A 17,214-nucleotide genomic window follows, 5' to 3' on the forward strand; every position below is an offset into this window, starting at 1 on the left:
AGGTTAGATGGCCCTTTTATATGCCCACAGGGCATCCATGGCTCTTCTTTCATGGTACTGGTCTCCCTGATCCATATTCACCTCTTTGCTCATCTATATCTCCTCTTTAAAGCTGAGGCTCCCTGAGGACAGGGAATTGCCTCTGACTGTGTCTGTTTTTATCTGGAAAAGTATAGCATCCCACTTTTGGTAGATAACAATCACTACATCAGTGTTCAGTAAATAAATGAGACTGTGAGTGCAGGCACTTAAACTTACAGAACTCTTTTCAGTATTAATTAAGGGATGATCTCTTAGCACAGCTCCTGTAGCTGACCACTTGGGTTTCCTTTTCCTTTGCCCTCTGTGTTGAAACAGTGGGTTTTAATGCTTGCCCTCTCCCCTCACATTTAATTTAACCCACTGTGGCTCACCCTGGGCTGTCTGATTCAATGCAAGTCTTATTACTGTATTAAGTAATAAGACTTTACCCAAGCAATGGCAGTACATAATCTCCTAACTATTCTGTTTGCCTTCATTTAGGATCTTTCAGGTGGTGAAGAATAGATGTGCTCAGATTACTTTGTGGGATCCAGTTGGTTGTAAGGAAGCAGGGGAGGTGAGGAAGTCAGAACCTCTCTTGGCAGAAGCACAAGCCCTGGGGTCCCTGAGCCCCAGCAGTTGGAATAACTTGCAGACAACATGGTGATGCTCAGAATTACTCAGGATGCAACCCAAACTCCAGTGTTCCATCTCACTTGACCTACTCTCCTAAGAAGGAGCCCATGGCTCTCTGCAACTTTCTCTGTGTTCAATCTGTGGGAAGGGCTGGAGGTTCATACAGCACAAGGGGTAAGTTCTGTATGAGAACCGCCAGGCAGATAAGGACACTGTCATTAAATCATAAACAACACTGCAATGAGTTACAGGGCAAAGAACCCACACCAGTGTCTTTCAAAATGTCAATGCTTCACCCTCTAATTTTTCTGACCATTCTCATGCTATCGTCTTATCCCAGGAAGTAGGTGTTAGAATGGTGATTACTTGATTATTTCAAGTGTCACCACTTAGAAGAACTGACCCTACACTAGTTCTTGTCTCATGGGAAAGACCTTCTGCCTCACACCAGAGGATTTTGCAAACATACTCTGTAGTTCCCAAGCACTCTAAGAGACTTCTTTAAGTAAATCTTAAAATAGATAAAATTGTACAAGTACGTTCTGGATAGTTTATTCATTGAAGATGGCCACAGAATGTAAATGCCTGTATTGCATTCTCATGATACCTATGGTGCCAAGAGGTACAACTTAAATTATGGTAGGTTGATGACTAGAGAAGAGACTAATGATGCTAAATAATTCCTTCTTTTCATGAAAACATCAGAGAACCTCATGATCTGTACAAATTAGAGATTTACAGAATCTCTGTTAAAGTAGAGTGGTGGAAATTTGGTCCTTCCCATGGAGTCATATAACTTAGGCCGAGTGAGACAATCTGCCCAATTTCACAGTCACATATTTACTTTGGATTGGCTATTTAGTTCCAGCAAAATAGCATCATTCATCACATTGAATTTATGTTGTCAATTTGATTTCTTATGGTCTCATACTTTTTAAATTTTAATTTGTAATTTGTTTGGGTTTCATGCCTTTTTAAGAAACATGAGCACAGGAAGTTTATTAATACTTTGAGATTTATATACATTTAAGTAAAGTTATAATTAAAACAACTTAAGCCAAGTTGAGAGTTAAGAAAACTTTCTCCTCTTAAGAGAACAACCACCTATTAGTGAAGCTTGAGAAACAAGGGGAATTTCTTTAAAGACATTAACCCCTTGGTTCCAAACATATTCTCTGGCAAAACAACAATAGAAGGCACATTTCTGACTTCAAGCTAAGGCTTCCTTTGTTGGGAGTTTCTCAGTGTCTCTCTCAGATCACCTTATTAGGCAGTGCACCTGCCTCCTAGCTGCTTTCAAGATTGCTAATGGTTCATAGATGCCTCCTTCTTTGGAGAAATGACCTCAGAAGCAAAAGAGCCCAACCTGAGAGATTTCGTCTTCTCCCAGTTGGAGCCACTCCACAGCCATTGACTGACCAGAGAGTGCAAAAGCCCCTTACTTCAAGGTGGGCTCAACTCTGGAACACAAGTTATGATCCAGAGTTCCCCAGAGAATCAAACAAAAGCTAGACTTCAAATGAAACTACATCCTTGCTTAGAATCTATTCTAGCTTCATTTACTTGAAGTGAAATGAACCAACATGCACCAAATTTCTATCTTAGACTCTGTTTCTAAGAAGTCACACCTGAGACACCTACCTAATCTACAGAAAACCCATTTGGCTCCAAGATAGGACAGCCATGTGATACCAATGACTCTTGGTATGAATGGTCCTTTCTTTTCTCTCCACTACTGTGAATAAGAAATACATATTTTATTCTACAGAACATGTTGGGAAATCCACAAGTGAGATTTAATTACCAAAGAGCTCCAATAGTTTGGATATGAGGATTTATGACTTGTAGTTTTCATGAACATCTCAACCAAAATGATTCCTTTTAAATTTTTCTAAGTCTCCAAAACCAAATGGCTTCCCTTCTGGATGTGATTATGGGAAATTTTCATTGGATCTGAGACATAAACATCTTCCCTAATGCTCACTACTATAGTAAAGTGACCAACCTGGGGTCCCTAGAACAAATATGTCTGCAACCATTTGTCCACCATTGGCCCTAGTGACCACCTCTCGCTTTGATAAATGCAACTTAGTCTCAAAGTATGGAAAATGGGGTCTTGATTGCAAGTCCTCATTATATAATGTTTAATTCCATAAAACTTATATAAATAGACATTTTTGCATTTCCTCTTGTCATTCTATGGCTTTCTTGTCCTTGATGAAAAACGAAGAAACTCAAGAAAGTCAAACTGAGTTCGTAAGACAATAGCCATAATGACCAAGTTCTGAGCATATGCTATGTGTCAATTATGCAGAAAGTGACTTATAACCCTATCTTATTTAACTTACCCAACTTCCCTTGTGAGGTGGACACTATCTTCATGCCAAGTTTGGGTTAACTTTTCTCATGTTACAAGAAGTCTGGAAGTAAGCTGGCCATGTCAGTGTAGCCCCTCCATGAAATCATCAATATCCCACTATCCTTCCATCTTTCCCTTCACCAACCTGGCCATCTGGCTCTCATCCTAATGGTTATGAAATGATGAATGGATCTCTTGGCACTACACCTATAGCCCAAGAAGGATGAAGGGCAAAGAAGCCATGTCTCTTCTCTAGTAATGATTTATTTACAAAGGCAAGATCTATTCAGGGATTTCCTTCTCCATTTCATGGAAGAACTGTAAAACCTTACCATCCTAGAGTAAGAGAAGTGGAGAGTTTGAGTATCTTACTTTCCAGCCACTCTAGCAGCATTTCTAGCTAAAATTTTACTTATTATAGTAAATCATGTCACAGTTTGCCTGGGATGGTCCTGGCTTGCACTGGTATGACCAACATAATCATTAACAGGCTTCCCTTTCAGCCTCAAGTGCCCCTGTTTGGATGATAAATTATATGATTAACCTTTCTATAATAGAGGATGGCAAAATAAGTGTTGAGCAAACCAAACTTTAGTATATGTCATACTCCAGCAACCAAAATAACTGAAAACCAATGTAAATCTTAATTTACAGTCTTTCATGGAAACACCAAAGGAGTGTATATTGATGACACAAAACTAAACTCCTTTCTATTTTTTTCCCATCTCATTGTCAATATCTACAAATGCATGACTGATGCCCTAAAGTGCCTCTCCTCTCCCCTTTTAAGATCAAGAAAGTCTTCTTTCTGATGCAGCTCATGCAGCCTCCCTCCCCTCCTCTCCCATTCCCTCTCTGGATCAGGTTTTTATGATGTCAGTCCTCGTATCCTCTTCCTCCATGGCACAGTGGAATCTGTGTGTCTCCCTGCTGCTTTCCCTCATGCCAAGGTCATTCCTATAACACTTGCCAGAGTTGGCTATTGACAACCACTTTGCAAGAGGTTGAAATAAAGCAAGAAAGTCTCTGAGAAACAATCCTAGAGTCTTGATGGTCCTATACCTGGAGCCCATCTTACCACAGAATTCCAGACATGTGAGGTAACAAATTTTTCCCAAGCCCATTTGAGTCATCTTTCTTTTACTTGTAAATAAAGACATTTTAATAAATATACAAATTTCTGTACAACAGAGGAAATCCCACTTGTGATGACCTTTGACAATAGGCAAATAGATTTAAAAATTTGTAAATTAATGTTTTATTCCTATTATGTGTATTTTTATTCCTTCCTATGTATTTTTCTTTTGTACTTGTTAAAAGCCTATAACAGGAAACCACAATTTAACTGGGTTTTTTTTTCCTGTTGTTTCATTTTGCTAATGGTTGAGGAAGGGGGATAAAATAAATTTGAAAGATTAAATAAGCATGTTTTCTGTCTTCTAAACTGTGACATCAGCCATTTCATACTAACCCATTTTACATAAAAGCCATTATTTGTAAGGGAGAGAATCCAGGTCTCATTAGTGAAGGCAAAATGTGTGTACGTGACGAAGAGGTCTCAGGGAAATATGGACGCATGGGAAAGGCCAAAGCAGAGCAGGACAGCTGCAGTTTTAATCTGGCTTCAAAAATATGAAGTTTGGGTACGAAGCTCCTCTGGAAGCTAAACATTCTTGCTGTTACCTCATAGCTTGCAGGGTCAGTGAAGGCCATCCCTCTGCTACAACAAAAGAACAGAGGGAAGGGTTTGGGTACCCAGAAGGCACTGGTGGAGATCAGAAGAAGCATGATGGATGCAGCTCAAATGGTGAGCACTCCTGCTAACTGAGTCATTCTGCTGTGGACAGTCTCTCAGAAGCCATGAGGACACACAGCCAGAGGACCTAACTGGTAAAAAGCACTGGGGAATGATTTCTGCAGGTTGGGGAATCTTAAGTCAATTCGCTCTGTGATAACAACAACAATAACAAAAAAAGCATACATTAAGCGGCTTAAACAACAGACATTTATGTTTGATGACTCTGAAGACTAAGAAGTCTAAGATCAAGGTACTGGCCAATTGGCTCCTGGTGAGGACTCTCATGCTCTTTTGCAGATTGATACCTTCTTGCTGTGTGTTCAACATAGCAGAGAAATGCAGTTAGTTATCCTTTCCTCTTTTTATAAGAGCACAAATTGCATCACGACAACCCCTGCCTCATCACCTAATCCTATTTTACTTCCCAAAGGCAAATACCATCATTTGGGATTAGGATTTCAACATATAAATTTAGAAAAGTGGGTATTGACACTTGGTCCACAGCAAGAAGGAATAAATCACAGTGGGTTTTTAGAAAGACCTTGTCAATCTATACCCATATACTGCATTTCTTTAAATCTTGCTCTCTATTATAATGATCTTTTATGCAAAAAACAAATGCATTCAGAACTTTATGCTAAACATTTTTTTAGCAAAGTAAGCATAACATATATGACCTATATGTTATTTATACATTCCAATGGATAGCTTAGTTATTAACAATATATAACATAAACCAGTCCTGACGATTTCTTGCTTAGTCCTTGACTGACTTGCTGGGGCATTGGACCTGCATCAAAGAATGCAGCCATTCCAAAAAGAAAAGGACAAAAGAAGGAAGGAGAAAAATGAGTAGAAGAAAACTTTGAAAGTTAATTGTGGGAAGTGAAAGGTGGAGGGGAGTCAGGAATGAGAAAGGGACAATGGATAAAAAAGGAAGCGAATACCCCAGAAAGTAAAAGGACTATTTTTTTTAACTCAAAGATTCTGAGAAGATGAATGAAATATGAACCTTTTGCTCAAGAAAACAGATACCATGCAAAACAACATCCGATGTACTGTGTTTCTTGCAGGGCACATAAAAAGTGTGCTTAGTCATTTTAATAGTTGAACAATGTTCTATTATCAAAATGAAACTAGATTTAAACCATTAAATAACTGTATTCACCCAAAGCACTTGCATATAAACCAAAGCTGTTGAGACTAATGAATCAATTTTGAAAGGGATTATTTTATTAATTATTTCACATTTGTTATGAGTGGCAATAGGGTACTCAATGCAGAAAAGATGGTATCTGCTTGACTTGTAGGGTGCAGACTAATGATACAGAATTAAATGTTATGTATTTAACTAACATTATGGTCAGTATTGGACACAGATTTAGCTAGCATCCATGACTAACTGCCTTGCAATCCAAATAGGCAGAAACAGCCCTTTCCAGGAGAGAACAGCAGGTGCTAACTAGCAGAAGACAGGAAGGTATTGTTTCATTTCCATGGTTTTACTTAGCTTGTTGTGTAGCTGCTAAAAGAACTCACGAAGTCAAGGGTCTTAAGGAAACCAACCCTCATCTATCAGTTTGGATTATGCTGTCCAACTAACTAAGTTGGAAAAGAATGAAACTTCTATTTTAATAACTAGAGAAAACTTTTGGTAAATTTGTAGGCAGTTCCTAGTAATATTGGCTTAATAATGTGTAGGTATTACCTAGAGACAATCAAGCCCCCTGCTCAAGGTCAAAAGCCCAATGTCAAGGCCATTCCTATAACACTTGATTCCCAAGCACTTCTTCCCACGTTCAGCACCCTCAAGAGAAAACATTTCAACATAGAAGCACTCCTGGCCTCACTTACAATTGGATAATGTTTTTATTTTGTAGTATCTGTGGCTAATGTGCATCTGTTAGTCTCTATATAACCTTATACAGGAGATTAGCACAATTCCTGATTTCACAGATTCAGAATTCCTAAATCAACAAATGAGAGTCAGAGATCAAAGAAGGGCTGCTGCATCTGCTCCTGTGGATGCTGATGTCATGGTAGCACCATTGCACTCAGAGGTCTCATCTCTGGGCACAGCCTCAGTTACCTCAGACGCTACTTCCCACGCTACCTCAAGGTGTGGCTGCACCTGGCTACACCCATTTTGGAACACCAAACAAGGCCTGGGGCCTGGGTGCCAGCAGGTTTACTATCACAAGAGCCTCTGTCTGGGGACTCCATCCAGGACCTGAAGGTTCACTGTGGAGGTGCCTGTGGGTTTGGAGGAGACTGGGGTCTTTCTGCTGAGAGTGCTGGTAGCCCTGATCTTGCTGATGCATCTCAGGGCTGCTCCTTTGCATAAGTGTATCCCTGGTGGTCTCTCTACAAGTAGGAGCAGCATTGAGATCTTGGGACTACAGTGTGGCCGAGCCTCACGTATCTGAAGCCCAGATCAGTGAGATAGAGATTGGGTTTGTGAAGGCTGCTCTGGGTTTGGAGACTTCAGAGACAGGGATAAGAAATTGTTGAACACTGACAGAGACAGCTTGACTTTCCAGAAAGGTTTTTTTTTATTTTATTTTTTGATTCGCAAATCTTTCTACCATATTTGGAACAGGACGTTTTTTATTCATCAGTGTGTGGAGGACAATGGTATATGAATGGTGTTTTGTGTCTTTGTTGTATTCTTATGTCTTTAATTTTTTTCCTCTTTGTTCCTATTCTTCCTCTCTCTTGTCTATTTTCTTTCCAACTTTTCTCCAACCAATAGCCAATCTCTGTCAGCTCTTCTTCCATACTTCCTATGAATATTTACTTCTAGCTTCTCTCTTCCTCCCTCGCAAATATCGCATACTACACTACCTCTGTTCATTCCTCTACCATTTAAAATTATAAACTGTTTTAACAAATATTCTGTTTGTACTATAGTTATTGAATTCATCATTTTGGTTTAATGCGAGAAAGCAGTAGACACCTTAATGGGAGCTATTAGGTTTAAGGCTATATATTGTATACACTGGGTGCTGTGGATATTGGCCTCATCAGCAAAGGCAAGTGCAAGAAACTATCAGGATCATTATAGGTCTACACGGTAGAATTTATGCTGCCTTAGATCCATACTTTTAGATGGGAAAACACACTAACAACATGAAAAAACAAGGGAATAAGGCATCCCAAATAAACCAAGATGCTTCAACAACAGAAGCCACTGACAAAACAGTAGGAAAAATGCCCCAAAAGGAGTTCAAATTGTACATAGTTAAATTGATATGTGAAGCAAAGAATAGAATAAGAAAAAAAATACAGGAAGTAAAAACTACTTCAATAAAGAGTTAGAGATTATGAAAAAAAGGTATAAATACTCAAAATGAAGGAATCAGCAAACTAATTATAATTTATAAAGCATTACCAATAGACTAGACCACTTGGAAGACAGAACATCAAACAATGAAGACAAAATATGTAATATTAAAAGTAGAGTTGGCCATGCAGAGAAGATGGTAAGAAAGCATGAGCAGAACATCCAAGAATTATGGGATAACATGAAAAGACCAAATTTCAGAGTTATCAAAATAGATAAAGGAGCAGAGATACAAACCAAAGGAATTCACAATCTTTTCAATGATATAATAGCAGAAAATTTCCCACACCTAAAGAATAGAATGGAAAATCAAATACAAGAGGCTTACAAGACCCCAAATGTACAAAATTACAGTAGACCCACACCAAGACACATTATAATGAGAATGACTCACACACAGAATAAAGATAAAATCTTACAGACTGTGATAGAAAAAAAATCAAATTATGTATAGGGGGAAACCAATTCGGGTCTCAACTGTTTTTCAACCCAGACCCTCAAAGCTAGGAGGTCCTGGAATAATATATTTCAAGCCTGGAAAGAAAACGGATGCCAACCAAGAATTTTATACCCAGCAAAATTAAGTTTCAGATTTGAATATGAAGTTAAAAAATGAAAAGAATTCACAACTAGAAAGCCTACACTACATTCTCAATAAAATATTCAATGAGATGAAGTGAAAAAAAAGTGAAAAACCAGCAAAGGGAGGATCTACACTAAAGGGACATTCAACCAAAGGAGAAACTAAGACAAATCAAAAACCAAAATAAATCAAAATGACAGGGAGTACAAATCATATCTCAATAATAACCTTGAATGTTAGCAGCCTAAACTCATCAATCAAAAGACATAGACTGACAGATTGGATTAAAAAGCAAGCCCCAACAATATGCTGTCCTTTCAAGAGACTCACCTCATGGGCAAAGACATCCAGAGGCTGAAGGTGAAAGGATGGGAAAAAACTTATCACTCATGTGAATTGTGTAAACAAGCAGGGGTTTCCATTCTCATCTCAGATAAAGTAGACTTCAAACCAAAGTTAATCAGACTAGTCAAAGAAGGACATTTCATACTTCTTAAGGGAAATATATATAAGCAGGACATAACAATTATAAATATTTATGCCCCAAACAATGGAGCATCTATGTACATCAAACAAACCTTCCTCAACTTCAAGAGTCAAATAGACCACAATACAATAATACTGGGTAACTTTCACACACCTCTCTCACTACTTGACAGATCTTCCAAACAAAAACTAAATAAGGAAACTATAGAACTAAATAATACAATCAATAATTTAGACTTAACAGACATATATAGAATATTTCATCCATCAATGAGCAAATACACTTTCTTCTCAGCAGCACATAGCTCTTTCTCTAAAATAGACCATATCTTATGCCACAAAGCAACTCTTAGTAAATACAACAATACACACACACACACACACACACACACAAAACCCAGAGGTAATACCCTGCTTTCTATCAAATCACAATGGAATGAAATTAGAAATCAATAATAAAATGAAAAATAGCAGCTACTGAAACAAATAGAGACTAAATAATACATTATTGAATGATGAATGGATAGTAGAAGAAATCAAGGAGGAAATAAAAAAAATTCTTAGAGGTAAATGAGAACACTGATACACATATCAAAATCTCTGGGACACTATGAAGGCAGTACCAAGAGAAAAGTTTATTGCTTTGAGTGCATTCATGAAAAGAAGAAAAAGTCAACAAATAAGTTACCTAACACTATATCTCAAATCCCTAGAAAAAGAAGAACAAATCAACACCAAAAGCAGTAGAAGACAGGAAATAATTAAAATCAGAGCTGACATCAATGAAATGGAAACAAAACAAACAATTGAAAAAATTGACAAAACAAAAAGTTGATTCTTTGAAAAAAATAAATAAAACAGATAAACCCCTGGCCATGCTAATGAAGAGAAAAAGAGAGAAAACTCAAATTACTGAAATGCAGGATGGAGAAGGAAATATCACAACGGACACATCTGAAATACAGAAGATAATTACAAACTATTTTGAAAATTTATATTCCAATAAAATAGAAAATATTGAAGACATCAACAAATTTCTAGAGACATATGACCTATCCAAACTGAATGAGAAAGTCATTCATGATTTAAACAGATAAGTTTCAAGTAATGAAATAAAAAATGCCATCAAAAGCCTACGAACCAAGAAAAGCCCAGAACCAGATGGATTCTCAACTGAGTTCTACAGACTTTCAAAGAAGAATTAACACCAATACTCCTCAAAGTATTCCATGAAATAGAAAGGAAGAAAACACTTCAAAACTCATTCTTTGAGGTTAATATCACCCTAATACCAAAACCAGACAAAGACACATCAAGGAAAGAAAACTTCAGACCAGTATTTCTGATGAACATAGATGCAAAAATTATCAATAAAATTCTGGCAAATTGCATTAAAAACATATCAAAAAGATGATCAAGTGGGGTTCATCTGAGGGATACAGGGTTGGTTTAACATATGGAAATCAATAAATATAATTCATCATATTAATAGATTTTAAAACAAGAATCCTATGATCATCTCAATAGATGCAGAAAAAGCATTTGACAAAATACAGCACACCTCCATGTTCAAAACACTAGAAAAAGTAAGGATAGTAGGAACATACCTCAACATTGTAAAAGCTATATATGCTAAGCCCAAGGCCAGAATCATTCTAAATGGAGAAAAACTGAAAGCATTCTCTCTGAAAACTGGAACAAGACAAGGATGTTCTATTTCACCACTTCTATTCAACATCATCCTTGAAACTCTAGCCAGAGCAATTAGACAAAACAAAGAAATTAAAGGGATACAAAGAGATAAAGAAGAACTCAAACTATCACTGTTTGCTGATGACATGATAATATATATAGAAGATTCAAAAATTTCACCAGAAAACTTCTAGAACTAATGAATGTATTCAGCAAAATAGTGGAATATAAAATCAAATACATTCCTATACATTGGCAATAAATTCACTGAAAGAGAAATTAGGGAAATTATCCCATTCACATAGCCTCAAAAAAATAAAATACCTGGGAATCAATCTAACAAGAGAGGTGAAAGACATCTTCAATGAAAACTACAGAACACTAAAGAAAGAAATTGAAGGGCTGGGGATGCGGCTCAAGCAGTAACTTGCTCGCCTGGCATGCACAGGGCACTGGGTTCGATCCTCAGCACGACATAAAAATAAAATAAAGATATTGTGTCCACTGAAGACTAAAAAATAAATAGTAAAAAATTCTCTCTCTCTCTCTCTCTCTCTCTCTCTCTCTCTCTCTCTCTCTCTTAAAAAAAGGAAAAAAAAAGAAAGAAAGAAATTGAAAACCTCAGAAGATGGAAAGATCTCCCATGCTCCTGGATATTCAGAATTAATATTGTCAAAATGTCCATACTACCAAAAGCATTATACAGATTTAACATAATTCCCATTAAAATCCCAATGACATTCTTCATAAGAACAGAAAAAGCAATCATTAAATTTATTTGAAAAACTAAGACACCCAGAATAGCTAAAGCAATCCATAGCAAGAAAAGTGAAGCAGGAGGCATCACAATACTAGATCTTAAACTGTACTACAGAGCTATAGTAACAAAAATGGCATGGAATTGGCACCAAAATAGACTTGTTGACAATTGGTACAAATAGAGGACACAGAGACAAACTCACATAAATACGGTTATCTCATAATAGACAAAGGTGCTAAAAACATTCACTGGAGAAAATATAGTCTTTTCAACAAATGGTGCTGGCAAAACTGGAAATCCATATGTAGCAAAATGAAATTAAACCTCTATCTCTCACCCTACACAAAAATCATCTCAAAGTGGATCAAAGACTTAGGCACAAGAACACTTAGTAGAAGAAAAAAATTGGCCCAAATCTTCACCATATCAGTTTATGATCTGACTTCCTTAACAAGACTCCTAAAGCAGAAGAAGTAAAATCAAGAATCAATAAATGGGATAGATTCAAATTAACAAGCTTCTTCTCAGCAAAGAAAACAATCAACAATATGAGGAGAAAACCTACAGATTGGGAGAAAAATCTTTATGCACTTCTGATAAAGCATTACTCTCTAGGATATATAAAGAACTCAAAAAACTTAACACCAAAACAAACAAACAAACAAATAACCCAATCAATAAATGGGCTAAGGAACTGATCATACACTTCCCAGAATAAGGACTATAATCAATCAACAAATATATGAAAAAGTGTTCAACATCTCTAGCAATTAGAGAAATGTAAATCAAAACTACTCTAAGATTTTATCTCACTCTTGTCCAAATGGCAATCATCAAGAATACAGACAACAATAAATATTGCCAAGGATGTGGGAAAAAGGTACAATCATATATTGGTGCAACCACTGTGGAAAGCAGTATGGAGATTCCTGAGAAAACTGGGAATGGAAACATCCTTTGACTCAGCTATTCCAGTCCTGGCTTTATACCTAAAGGATTTAAAATCAGCATACTACAGTAATGCAGTCATGTCAATGTTTATAGCAGCTCAATTCATAATAGCTAAACTATAGAACCAACCTAGATGTCCTTCAACAAATGAATGCATAAAGAAAATGTGGTATATATACTTAATGGACTATTACTCAGCTTTAAAGAAGAGTGAAGTTACGGCATTTTCCAGTAAATGGGTGGAGCTGGAGAATATCATGCTAAGCGAAATAAGCCAATCCCCAAAAACCAAAGTCCAAATGTGTTTTCTAATATGCAGATGCTAATTCACAATAAGGTGGGGGGCCCTAGAGAAGAATAGCTTTACCTTAAATTAGGTAGAGGGAAGTTATGGGAGGGCAGGGGAAGGAATGTGGGGATAGGAAAGACAGTAGAATGAAACAGGTATTATTACTTTATGTATATATGTGACTACATGACCAATATGATTCTGCAACACGTACACTCAGAAAAAATGAGAAACTATATCCCATCTATGTGTGATATATCAAAGTGAATCAATGCATTCTACTGTCATATAGAATTAAATTAAAACAAATAAAAATTAATTTTAAAAAAGGATCAAAGAAGTAATGGCAATTTGGACTGAGAATTTTAATTCAATAAGTGTTGAGTAGCTATTATATGCTATGCTGTCAGAAGAACCAGAGAGATTTTCTATCCTGAAGAATGTCTGTCTTAACAAAATACTACATGGTAGGTGAGAAAAGACAGGAAACTAAGATTTTGTATTTAAAATACATCAGAACCTGATCACTTCTGTGCAGTTGCACAAAAATAGCATGAGGACTACATTACTTTCCCAATGATACATGATAAAGCCTGAGGAAAGTCCCTTGTCCAAGATCACCCTTGTGCTAACTAGTGGCACCCTGAGTGTATCTCCTCAATTTGAAAAGATTCTTCAAGTAATGAGGGCCTGAAGAGAGAGAGGGAAAGAGAGGATAAAGGTAATGTGAGAAGGGAGGAAAAGGACAAGTAACTCCATTCCTGCCACCTTCGTCTATTCACCTGCTGTCCTCCTGCTCTGTTGAATTCTGGAAAGGAGACAAAGATGATTGAACAAAAGAACAAAAGACAAAACCAAGAGATTTCTGGGGAGCCCAGTGAGATGACAAGATCACAGCCTCAATGAAAGTAATAGAAATGTCTAAGAGAGAGATGGTGTCTTCCAGACATTTTGACTGTGACTCACAGTGAAAAAAAATGACCTTTATAACAACTCTGTGTGTGTGTGTGTGTGATTGAAATTGAAATCAAACATTCATGAAAGAATAATTACTATATTAATCAGTATCCTCCAAAATATGGAAATATACAAATACGTACAAGTATATACAAATATACACACAGTCATATGTCATATGAAGGTATTTGGATTGCATGGTGGTCCCATAAGATTGTATCACCTAGCAACATGGACCAGTCTGAGTTTGAATAATCACACCCTGCTGTTCATAGGACGATGAAATTGCTAGCAATGCATTTCTCAGAATGTATCCCTGTGGTTAAGTGATGCATGACTCTCTGTGTGCATGTGTGTAATCCTGTATCTCACCACCTGAACAGGCAGACAGGAACATTCCCAGAAAAGAAAGTGCCAACCACAAAACAGGACGGTATTATTTTATTTCTGTTTTGTTACTTAAATAAAACCCACTCACTATATTTTTTTCTAGACAGACAGATTTTTAAAGAATTAGCTCAGATGACTGTGGAAGCTGGTAAGTTTAAAATCTGCAGAGCAGGTCAACAGGATAGACACCCTGGGAGGAGCTGATATTTCAGGCTGAGTCTGAAGACTATCCATCAGCATAATTCCCTCTTCCTTAGGAACATCAGTCTTTTCCTTGAAGCCTTCAAATGATTGGATGAGGCCCATCCACATTGTAGAAGGCAATCTACTTCAATTAAATTTTACTTAACTATTAATCTCATCTTTAGAAAATACATTTTTCAGCAATATTGAGAAGAGTTTGACCAAGTTTTTGGGTATGGTGGCCTAGCCAAGTTGACACACGTAAAGTAGCTATTACAATTACCTTAACAACGTGTAATAGAGTCTGACATTTTTCATTTAATTTGTTTGTACTCCTATTTGTTTCTCTGTTTGTTGGAGTAATGCAGATTGAAAGATGTGGGGAGGCTCTATCACTGAGCTACATTTGCAGCCCTTTTTATTTTATTTTGAGACAGGTTTCACTAAGTTCCCTGTGCTGGCCTTCAACTGGTGATTCTCCAGCCTCAGTCTCCCAAGTGGCTGGGATTATAGGCATATGCCATGATGCCTGGATTCTTTTATTTTTTCATAAATGATGTTAGCAAATTACTAGGTTGATTACGAATCCGTCTGAAAGAACCTCACAGTCTTTCTTATGCACATGACAGGACAGCAGAAATATCCTCTTCCACAAAGGAGAGTGAAGCATCCAGAAGCCCAAAGTGGAGTGCTGGAATGTGACCTTTGAGTCTGAGAGTAGCATGTATATAATTCCAAAAGTTAATAGGCTTGAGAAGGTCTTGTGTTTAGGAAGAGGAAAAGACAAAACTGTCAACTATGGATTAATAGCTGAAGACTGGCTGGGCACAGTGACACACGCTTGTAACCTCAGCAGCTTGAGAGGCAGAGGCTGTGATATGCTGAGCAATATAGTGAGACCCTAAAATCATAAATCAATCAATCAAACAATCTGGGGATGTGGCTCAATGACTAAGCACCCCTGTGTTCAATCCCTGGTTCCCCCCAAAAAACAAAACAAAACAAACAAACAAAAAATCGAAGGACTAGAGAGGAACAAGGAAATAGAAGGGACACAGCATGTAAATTATAACATCAATGCCATTGTGACCAAATGTTTCCCCTAACAGTGTAATACCTTGTAACTCTTCCCAATTTAAGCAATTGTAGCATTGCTGAAATAACAGATTCATTCCTACCACCCAGTGAAATGGCAATTTAACAGAGAAATTATTTAGTTATCTATGTTGGCATAAAATCCTTCCCAAATTAGGGGAAGGGTTTTTACTCTGACAGGAACCATTTTTACTCTTGCACATTTCCAAGGGTTGAATGAGCTTGGCCAGATGGTTTCATCCAAGTCCCTCATCTAGTTGCAGGTAGATAGTGGCTGAGGCTAGAGTTATCTGAAGGTTAGCTCATTTGCATGACTGGCAATTGGACTAGAAGACTTCAAAAAGTGGGGGCTGGAACAGATGGGAACACTCACATATCGGTCTTCCTGTGGACTCTACAGCACAGCAGCTTCTGACTAGTGGGAAAGAGCCAGGGAGGAAGTGTTCTTCTTTCAGCACTTGGTTCAGAACATCATTTATGTCATGGTCTAATAGTCAAGCCAGTCACAAGTCTGCCCAGACACACGAACAGAAAACAGAGATTCCACCTCTTGATAAAGGAATGAGAAGCCCTTGTACAGCAGATGGAAACAAAAACATCACTGTAGTCATTTGGGGCAAAGAAAATCTGATCAAAACATTTCACTGGGAAGAAAAATATAATTTTAGCAAATCCAGTGGATACACTGAAATTTACATCTACTATACTTCATTTGAGGCTCATTCACCACTGATGAAGACCCATGAGCTTAATCACAGCTGAGGAAATTGAAAAATGGGGATCCATGATTTGCACAGGGTTCCCCCAGAAATACAATGTCAGGGCATGGCCAGATCCCAGATCTCTGAGCCCCAGTTTAGTTCCCTTTCTCTTTTCTTCCTCTCCAGTCTTCCCTCTGACCTTAATATACTCTTTTCTTGTGCTACTTGAACAAGGACACATGAAGCTCTTGCTCTTAAGAGGCAAGTACAGGTGCCTGTCCGTAAGGGCCACATTGCATCCAGATGTGAGACAAAAGGAAACACCACCACATTTCCCAGCTTTGAAGATGGCGAGGATTTGGTCAGCAATGATATTCTAAACAAAACAGGGGGACCTATCAATCAAAAAAGCCATAAACAATTGGTATGACAGTGCCAGTGTGTTCCAATATCACTTTGTCCCCCCTCCCTGAGCCAAGATAAGAAGTCATTTTCCTTTGTTTAAATCCCAGATTGCATCCCATACATTCATAGTTTGGGGCTAAAAATAAAAAAAAACAAAACTTTTTGTAAATCCATTTGTTCTAGAGGAAAATAAAATGTGATTTTCTCTGTGCTGGCAAAAAGAATGTTGAAGGTACTCCTTAAAAACTTTTTAGAAGTTAAATTACTTCTGCTGAGGAAAAATGATGAGTCAATAGAAACTAAATCATGATCAGATGGATTAAATCTTTTGCAATAAAATGGTTTTCTAAAGAAAGGGCAAAGTGTTTCAAAGAATTGGTTTCCACTAGATTTTATATTAACCATCATTATTTTTTTAGTACTTATGGCTTATCTAGCCTATTGTTATGGAAATAGGGGATGTGGTCCCAAATGCAATAGTATAATTTCACTGCTAGATTAACCAAAAGGGCAATGAAAACCATAGTTAAAATATAGCACCTTGGTATTCTATTAAGAAAGAAAA

Source organism: Urocitellus parryii, chromosome 3, assembly GCF_045843805.1.
Source record: "Urocitellus parryii isolate mUroPar1 chromosome 3, mUroPar1.hap1, whole genome shotgun sequence".
In the NCBI taxonomy this organism is placed as follows: domain Eukaryota; kingdom Metazoa; phylum Chordata; class Mammalia; order Rodentia; family Sciuridae; genus Urocitellus; species Urocitellus parryii.